Source organism: Columba livia, chromosome 1, assembly GCF_036013475.1.
Source record: "Columba livia isolate bColLiv1 breed racing homer chromosome 1, bColLiv1.pat.W.v2, whole genome shotgun sequence".
Lineage (NCBI taxonomy): Eukaryota > Metazoa > Chordata > Aves > Columbiformes > Columbidae > Columba > Columba livia.
Genome location: NC_088602.1, coordinates 196,888,795 through 196,898,689, shown reverse-complemented (window position 1 = coordinate 196,898,689; position 9,895 = coordinate 196,888,795). Strand labels below are relative to the sequence as shown.

The following is a 9,895-nucleotide window of genomic DNA, read 5'->3' as shown; positions in this document are numbered from 1 at the left end:
TGCTGGCTGGAAACAATAAACTGTCCTACGGGCAGTTCTCCTGACTCACTGGGTGACGTAGTCCTTGTCCCAAAACGCTGTCCTTCATGATTAGAAGGGGAAAATATTTATGTACAAAGATTAAAAATATCTCTGTATCCCTTCCTTGTGCCTGCCTGACAAAAGGACAACCCCAGCAGGTGCACCTACGCAGCAAGCACGGGTCTTGCAGAGAAGACACTTACTTCTCGGTGCTTACACAGTAAGAGACAGTTAAAAATAGCTTGTACTACACAAGTCTCTTAAGATCAGTCAAGGAAGACTTACAAAACCATCTCAGGTGCCTTTTTACACATGCAGTTATCTATGCCTTGTTTTTCCTTGTTTATACAAGTCAAAAAGTGATTTGAAGACATAATATGTAGTGTGGTGTAATATACAAAATAAAGCATCAGATGTCCACTAAAGACCTGATTTTTAATGCTGCTTCCAAGGCTGGATCTGATGTTTGCTGCAGTGTGGAGAATGAGACAGTAGAGAATTTTTAATTTGTCAAGTAATGCTTTGCCAACTTTATTGCTATCATCTAGTTAATAAACCAAGCCATGTTGCTGAAGCAGTTCACATCTAATAGCTGATTTTTTTTTTTCCAAACATGGGGTAAAAGGCCTCGGAGGAATAACTCTAGGATTTCATAGACTTGCACTGCAAAAATAACTTTTCCACCTTACTAAAAGCAGTAATGAAATCTAAACCCAGAAATTGAATGAACATATATATTGTCAAAGCTCTAATGGTCTGAGCTGGGAAAGGAGAGAAAAGAGACATTGCTTATTTGAATATACAGTCCTAATGAAAGAATAAAGAAGAAGCCTGTAGAAGCAGCTATAATTTCTCACTGGTCTAGACTCCTAACATCTGAGACGTTTGAAAGAAGAGTTTCGAGTAATAGTGATGACATCTGGTTTGTTGTTCTCATTCCTGAACCTTCTTGCCTGTAACACAGTACAGAATAATCAGAAGTGTCTTGCACTCTTGGCTGCTTGCTTTTAAATTAGTATTCCAAATCAAAACAGAGAATTTTGTTAAACTCAGTCACACAGAGTGGCAGATTTTTAGTTTTTGCGCCTCATTCTAAAACATCTTCAAGACCTTAGTCTTCACAAAAGAAAAATTTAAAGGAAAAAGTGAGTTTGAAGTGCTTTCAGGGGCAGTCCTAGCAGAGGAGAAAGCTCCTATATCTGGACTACTTGTGCAAATCTAGCCCCAAGGTTAGTTTTCAGTCTCATCCAACCTCAGTATCTTATCACACCAGAAATGGGTACATCCGGGCTAAACTGTTGTGCGTCAAAAGGACCAGATCCAGCAGCTCACGGGGCTGCTGACAGCATTGAACTGGGCAGAATGAGAAGCTTCTGTGCCTGAGCTATCGGCTGAGTGCCCTTTATCAGCTCTGGATTCACACCAGGCTGAAGGTGCTAAGAACAAGTGATAGGCATGTGTGCAGTGGCTGTACACTCATACAAACTCACTCTCTCCAAACAGACACACATACATATATACATGTGTGCATACATATATAAATACAATGTACTGCTTCATAATTACAATACTTACATGTTATATATATGTAGTCTGTGGTATATTGTGGTGAGCTGACCCTGGCTGGATGCCAGGTGCCCGCCAGAGGTGCTCTGTCACTCCCTTTTCTCAGCTGGACAAGGGAGAAGAAAAGTAGAAGGTTGTGGGTTGAGATGAGGACAGGGAGATCCTTCAACAATCCCACTCATGGACAAAAGAAACAGACTTGACTTGGGAAAAAGTTAATTTAATTTATTACCAATCATGTCAGAGTAGGATAATGAGAAATAAAACAAAATCTTAGAAGCACCTTCCTCCCACCCCTCCCTTCTTCTCAGGCTCAACTTCATTCCTTATTTCTCTGCCTCCCTATCCTGAGTGGTACAGGGGATGGGGAACGTGGTTTGTGGTCAGTTCATCACACGTTGTCTCTGCTGCTCCTTCCTCCTCACACTCTTCCCCTCACCATGGCCTGCACCAGGGGCTGCAGGGGAATCTCTGCTCCGGCAGTGCCTGGCGCACCTCCTGCCCTTCTCCCCTTCCTTTGTCACTGGCCTTGGTGTCTGCAGAGCTGTTTCTTTCACATGTTCTCACTTCTCTCTCCTTTCTTAACTATGTTTACTAAGAGGCACTACCACTGTCACTGATGGCTCAGCCTTGAACAGCTGTAGGTCCGTCTTGCAGCTGGCTGGCATGGGGACACATGGGGGAAGCTTCTGGCATGTTCTCACAGAAGATGCTCCTATATCCCCCAACTAGCAAGACCTTGCCATACAAACTCAATACACATATATATTTTGTATCTACACCTCTCCTTATATGTGTATGGGTATCTATGTGCGCACACATAATCAGAGCATCATTTTAAATTTCAGTGGTGCTGAAGTTTCAGGGACTCATGAGAAGGACACAGTAATGCAGTCAGACCGTCTGTGTGTGCTGTGCAGAGCTGCACACCATCTCTTTGAGAAATGTTTGTTTACAGTCTACCAAGTAAACTGTTAAATGCAAGGCTGCAAGTATCAACAGACATTGTCAGTGATTTGGCAACCCAAGGTTGCAGTAGGTGATGATCGCAAAGTTTGCCTTAAAGCCACTCCTAAGCCATGAGAATCATCAGAGATTAGAACTTTCGCACTTAATGCAATCAGATGGGAGCATCGTACAACACACATTGAGAAGGGATGAAGTAAAAGCATGGGCATTCATTGTCTACTGGCGATGGGGACTGCACGAGTAGCCAGTGAGATGTGCTGGGGCAATGAGCTTGGCCCATGTACCCAGATTTGTCAGCTAGCCCTAGGCCTTGTCGCTGATTGCTAGATCTGGTGTCCTGTCCTGCTTTCCACCAGAGAGTCAGAGTTGGCAGAGTTCCCCTGAGTGAGTGGAGATGCCAGCTTGAGGCCCTGGAGGAGGAGGATCAGGAGTGAAGTTTCCACGCATCCCTTCATCAATGCCTCACAGCACAGTAAGGTGGGTATTCACTCAGGTGGTTCCATGCAAACTTACCAGTCATGATTCACACTGCAAGTTGGCCACATAGGCTTCGAGATTAGGATTCATAAAGGTAAATAAGGAATTGAATTCTGTAGTTTATATCTGATATGTCTTAAATATGCCATAAAAGTCTGTTCTGCTGCTCGGGTGCATACTGAGAGCCACAGAGCCAGCATTTTGGACACAGCAGTTACCACAAGCACTGGATCTCCCCAAAGGGAAAGAGGACTGTACTGGCTGCCCTGCAGTCACTAGCATAAATTTTGTTCTTCCCATCGTTTGCCAAGATGCTGAATATTGTAGAGCAAGGCATGAAAAGATACTGAACTCAAACTTTGATTTTCAGATTTACATAGGGCTGAGCTGTGTGCTTGCCTCTAACCATGAGGCCAGGAAGAGCAACTGAGATAATTTGAGTCCTTACCTAATTCCCCCAAATTAGTCCTTGATTCAGTCACAGTAACTAGAGTTAGATCAGAGGATATCCTTCAGAGAAACACTGGCTGTAAACTTCTCCTGGAGTGGTGAATCTATGACAACCATCAGCCTCATTAACAAAAATAACATCATATTTCTCACTTAAACTTATCTATCAACTCTAAATGAAGAAGACTGTTGTATCTTTATCTGTAACATCAAAGCTCTTTGGCAGAGTCTTACAGACCGTTTCGAGAAGATCAGTAGACTTTGTGTCTCCTGTGGGAGGTTCTTCAGGCCTTCACACAGTATTGGTCTGAGCTGAACTTTCTCTGAGTTTTTTACAACACTTTTGGAGTGTGAACTCCAGAACTGGACACCATATGCCAGCTGCACCCTTGTCAACTGTGGAGGCAACAAACCTCACTGAGCTCCTGCTCTATGACAAGCTGGGGACTACATTCTAGAACAGCGTTGGCCTTGAAGGTCCCAACACCATGTTGCAATTTCATTACTACAGATTATCTATCAATGAGCCCTAATCTCTTCCAGAATTACTGCTCTGCACAACAGAACACCTTATTAGGCAAATGTGATTGGCATTTTTTGTTCCTAGTTATACTGTATTTTACCTAACTGAAATATGCATTATTTGCTTGTGCCAGGTTTTTTTTTTTTTTTTTTACTAATTCCTCCAACATTGTCAATAAAAATTGTTTTCTTCTGAATCTCTCCTGAAAAAGACAATGATACATTGTCAACTTTGTCTTACTTTTTATCTCAGTCAGAATACCATTTAAGATTAAGCAAGCTTAATTACACAAGGCTAAGAGTATTGCTACAGTAACACCATGTTTATCAGCCAAAATTCTCAAACTAATTGAACATTGTTTTTAAAATGAGAATGTAATATCTTTCATAAATTCAGGTTATGCAACACTAATCCTATCACCTTCCTTTAATTATTTAGTATTGAATTGATTGCTGTACCGGTTCTTCAAATATCGTTGGAGACTGACAGGTCAGTAATTAAGGGCACCTGAAGCACCAGGCATCTGATGAACTGAGCTCTCATCCAAAGCTCAGACAAGGCGCTGCTGAGTCTTGAGAAGCAGCACAACTCACACCCTATGTGGCAAGCCTGAAGTAATCAGGTCAAGTAAAAAAAGTATGGACTTTTAAAGATGTGACAAACATTATCTGATGCAGGAGGGCAGAACCACAAACACCTCTGAGGTGGCAGATAGTGGGAAGGCACCACAGGCTCATCCTTTCGCATCTGCCCTTGCCCACAGCCCAGGACCCCATTCCAGCTCCTGTCACCATGCATTGCAGCTTAACCCTGCCTTGCAGACCTTCAAACCGAGGATCTTATAGCCTGGGGCTGCCAAAAACCTTGGTTAAATCTGACAGTCCTAAGTCTTTCTCACTGGTAGGCGTTCCGGCCAAACTGCTGGTCAGCCTGGTGGTGCAGCCAGCCACAGCCGTCATAGCCATCCCCCATTCTCTCCCACATTGCTCTACACATCAGTCTTCATTCAGTGTGTGGCCACAAAATGGGCTCCCAGCCTCCCAGGTACCCAGGCACCATGGTCTGTCCATGTCCTGGTGGTCTCTCCAGCTTGTGAGAACCCCACTTACACAGTGTGTTCTGGCAGTGTCTCAGATAGCTGCCCAGCAGGGCAGGGTCCTTGATGGTGTCCAACAGCAGACCACTCTAGACAGATGGGGTGGAGCTTTTGAAGCCAGAGGAACTCCTGGAAGTTCCCTGTCATTGAGGACAGCCTGTGATGATCCATGTATCCCCATCTCAGCCTGGTGGACCCTGCACGGAAGAGGCATGTTTTAGACCAGAGGCACAGCCATTGTGGCCATGACCCATGAGGGTCTTTATTCTGTCCCCCAGACACTGATCAGGAGCTGCCACAACCTGTTACAGCCATGCCCAAGAGTGTACCCAGCAGGGTACCCAAGCCCCACGTCTGCCCTGATTCAGTCTGCACATCCATTGCGCTGACAGAGGAGATCCCTGGGCAGGCTCCATCTGCTGCCCAGGTTGTGTGGAACTGCACAGCATGTCCAAGGGTACATGGAGGGGTGGTGGCAGAGGAGTGGTGGCTGCTAAGACATTTGCATCCCACCAGCAAGGAGGAGGCTGCAGCAGCACTTCACGTGGGCATGGAGGCAGCTGGAGGGGAGTGAGGACACAGCTCGCTGCATGGACAGGGCTGATGAAAGTCAGTCTCCACCCCTATTGTTGTCCTTCTCTCTCTTTGTAGACATAACATACATAAAAGAAAATAAGTAAATATATATATTCAAATGTATAAACAAACACACCCACATCCTTCACACACATACAAATCTCCTTTCTAAGAACAGTCTGGAAATCACATTCACATTTTGCTGGAGCTTCCACAATCAAATCATGCAGGAAAGAGGTTGTATAAAGCTGTAGTCAGAAAGCAATTTACCTCTCCAACTACTGTTTGATAAACCAAATGTTGTTCACTCAAGGGTAAGGTAACACCTGTTTGCCAGTTGCAGAAATGTTGTGAGGCAGTGGAATCAGAAAGACATCCCTCTTCACAGTGCTGCCATGCCAAGGTGGATATTTCCTATCCTGCTGCCTTTATTCTGTTTTTAAGAAGTTTCTGGTGCTCGAATAATACTTCTGTGATCTTCACTAGTGCATGAAGGCACCTTGTGGTTCCTTTCTTTTCATGGTCCATGCGTTTAACTGGAGAGGTGGCAAGGGCACAATCCTCGTGGAGGAGATGGATGTCGTACATAGACATATCTTAGGACAGAGTGTCCCAGGGGTTGCCCTGACTCTGCAAATCCTCCAGGCCAGAAGTAGAAATATACAGTCATGGTCCAGAGCAAAAGCAATCAAATTCTGTATAAGCTGCCAAAAAAAGCATCAGCCTCGGTTGTTGCAGAGAGCGGGCTGGCGTGGGAGCACACACTGGCAGCACTGCGGTGAAAGCCTCGGGAAAAGTCACTCCTGGAGACAAAACACCCACTCTGGTGATTTTCCTGAAGGGCAAGATCTCTTTGAAATAGCACTCACCTCCTGAAGAAACAGCCTTCCCTGGGGCCTGGTGAGGATAGCGAGGTGGCAGCTAAAACCCTGGTCTGTGTAAGGGCTGCACAGGGCTGCACTAAGTCCACACGACACAGATCAGTGGGGAAATGCTGGGGCAGGGCACTGCAGTCCTTGCCTGAAAGGTCCATCAGGGCACCAGCAATGGCAGACCACAGCCCCAGCAAGCTCACACCAGAAGCCAAGCTAAGGGATGTCCTGCAGAGCGCAGCTCCTGTCCACAGTGCCCAGCCATGCTCTTGGTATGGATGGCCCCAAAGCAGGGAAACTCCAGTGCAGCAGCTACAGGCACTGCTGGAGCCCAGATGTGGGTTTGTGATTTCGGACATGAGCTGGAGGGTTGTCCCCAGTAAAGACCACTCCTTGGCCTGTGTTGAGACCCTGGTTTCACTTGAATAATGAGGGATGCATGTGCATTGGGAGTAGGCTTTATGTTCACTTTATGCAGTGAAATGTCATGATTTGTTTGGTTTCTAGTTTCTAATTACTTGTCTTGCCCATGTCTTTCTCTAATACTGTAGGCACTATCCTCCAGCTGAGCTCTGGCATGGCCTGGACATTTTCTGGGGCTGTGCAACCCTCAGAAAAACTCCTTTTTGGCCTATTTTTTTCACCAGCCTGCAGTGGACAGGACAGGGCTTCCAGCTTATCAGGGAACCTGCTGCTGCTGCACCGCTCAGAGCCATGCAGATCAAGCCAAGCTCTCCCACATCATAGTGAGGCCAGGAAAGCTTGTCCTTTCCTCTTGCTGCCCCAGGAAAAATGTGATAGAGGGCATTTGTCCAAGACCTGGTCACCCCACTAATCCTTCTGTGATTTTGTCTGTATTAACAGACAACTGTGCCAAATGTACCACTCAGGGTAAAAGCCAATTTCACAGACCCTGCTGTGTACAGGCATGACCAGGGCTGCAAGCAGAAGCAGATGACCGTACTCTCTCCTCTTCCCCATGGACAAGCTCAGCTGCCTCCCTCCCGCACTGCCCCTCTTGCCATGACCCAGAGGCGATGGCTCAGGAGCAACTTAAGTCCAACTCCTACATCTGGCATCCTGCGAAAGAAACCGTCTCCTTTGATCTGCTGATCTTTGATCTTCTAATATAACTAAAGATCCTGAATTAATGCTGTTGTTGTCTGTGGCTCTGCCTGTCTGACAGCAAGCCTGAGTTCCAGATATTCTTTTGTTCGGTGCACTGTTCAGATGCTCTGATAAGCGTCATTTTTGTGACTGGTTAAATAGCAACCGTGTGCGGAGAACAGAGTTGATGGGAAGGTGACAGCAGTTCCTGTTGCAAGGATTTGACTAATTATAGAGTAGGAGCTCCTCTGCTGATGTGAATTGTCACAGCCCCACTGAAAAACACAAGCCATAAAAATTCACATCAGCTGAAAACGCTTCACATCAGCCGAGAATTTGCTACAGCTTTGTCTCTCTAATATAAATATTTATGTGGACGGATCTGACTCTATCTTGAAATTTGATAGTGTATGAAATACCTACAACTTCAGACGTCCTCCTCACCTGTCTACCTCATTATAGCTCTAACAGAAGATATCGTAAACAACAGAGCTGATTTCCTGACATTATTATTTTTATTTGAGTTTTTATTCAATGATAGTCAGATCAAACAACTGTTGGCAACAATTAAGGTAGGTATGGATTGCCTTTGTTTTCCTTGTGAATACAGGATGCTCAGATACATTCTGAAGCACCAAGAGATCCAGAAAAGAACTAAGGCAATTATAACCATGCATTTCATTTCAAGTTGAAAACTTCCCTGTTTTGCTTATTGGCTTTAATAGAGCACACAGATGAACACGTATTTTTAGGGCACTAGCTGCTTAGAGACTGGACATCACAGTGTTTATTTAAAGAGAGAACAGAGATAAACCAACCGCTGTTTTTTCAGGTGTTTTCTGAAGGAGCTCTTGCGTGGCACACAGGTGATGTGCCACGGCACTAGGGAGGGAGAAGTGGCATCACAGACCAAGTCAGCTGAGGGAGCTACCAGCTGCAACTCTGCGTCTGTTCACATCCATGAGTCTGAAAACCACTGCTCAGTGTCACACTGAGGCACACAAATACTGGTTTTTAAATTTCTCAGGACCTCCAGCTGCACCCCCAGGTGAGGCTGGAGCAGCCCTGGGCTGTCAGGAGGAGCTGCCCAGTGCCCACGTCCCAGATATGGTGCAGAAACAGATCCAGCCTGGGTAACCTGGGAGCTGAACCCATCTGGTACCTTCATAACAGAGCTAGCACACAGAGATGGCATCAAATGTCTCATTAGATGCAGAAACATTGAAAAACAGCTTCTTTTACCTAAGGTAAATGTGGTAAATTAAATTCTGTCTTGTGCCAGAATAGGACTTGAAAGCACATCTTCTAAGAGCCAGGATGAGCCCCGGGAGCCTGCTCCAGGTCAGGGATGTGGCCTCACACTGAAGATGTCTGATGGTGTAAAAACAGGTATCTGACATCCCCAGGTTGTTAGAGGACTGGGGACACAAGTGGATGTTGCTGGTCTGGTGGTTCTCATGCTCACCTGAGCAGAGGAGGCCCAATTCCTTCTCCTGATTGCATGGGCTGGCCCTGTGTGATAGTGTGGCAAGATTGGGGATAAAGTGCAGAAGCAAACCAGGGGAGCAGGACTCAGCCCCCTTTTCCTTCTTGGGCCAGGTACTTGGACTGGGTCTGGCTGGGTGAAGCTGCGTTTCTTCTTAGCAGTGTATATGGTGTTGCATTTTTTATTTGTGCTTACACCAGTGTTGATAACACACCGATATCTTAGCTATTGCTGAACAGTGCTTGCACAGGATCAAGGCTTTCTCTTTTCTGCACTCTGCCCCCGCTACTGGCAGTGGGCAAGAGGCTGGGGCAGCTGACCTGAACTCACCAAAGGGATATTCCATACCATACATTGTCATGTCAACAATGAAACGGGGAAACGAAAGAGAAAGAGGATGTTCAGAGATTCTAAAGTGGCTGTTGCTCAGAGATTGTTTGGGCATTGATCTGCTTGTGGGAGGTGGTGAGTGATTTCCTTTCCATCACTTGTGGTTTTTTTTTTTTCCTCATTCCTTCACCTATTAAAATACCTTTATCTCAATCCACAATTTTCTCACGTTTTTCTTTCTATTCTCTTCTCCCATCCTGCTTGAGGAAGGCAGAGTGAGTGAACAGCTGTGTGGGTGCTTGGCTGCTGGCCAGGGTCAACCCAGCTCACTACTCTGAGAATATGGCTGCTTGGTGACCTCCGAGTAGTTTCATGGAGATTGGTGAAGCATCACCAGAAGAGCCAAGGTAAGAAGGATTTAG

The 9,895-nt window shown here is 45.7% G+C and overlaps 1 long non-coding RNA gene across 2 annotated transcripts in view; it reads right to left on the bottom strand.

Moving 5' to 3' along the window:
• The window catches only part of LOC110365154 (uncharacterized), a 35,612-nt gene that overhangs the window by 824 nt on the left and 24,893 nt on the right, over nucleotides 1–9,895 (bottom strand). The window contains exons 4-6 of one of the 2 annotated variants that reach the window (XR_002424408.2): nucleotides 3,722–5,299; nucleotides 1,597–1,693; nucleotides 1–974 (exon numbers count right to left, since the gene is read on the bottom strand). The exon at nucleotides 1–974 is cut by the window's left edge and continues 824 nt beyond it. This is a non-coding gene — a long non-coding RNA (uncharacterized LOC110365154). The remainder of the gene's footprint in view (nucleotides 975–1,596; nucleotides 1,694–3,721; nucleotides 5,300–9,895) is intronic. The other variant, XR_010469620.1, reaches the window with a different exon arrangement.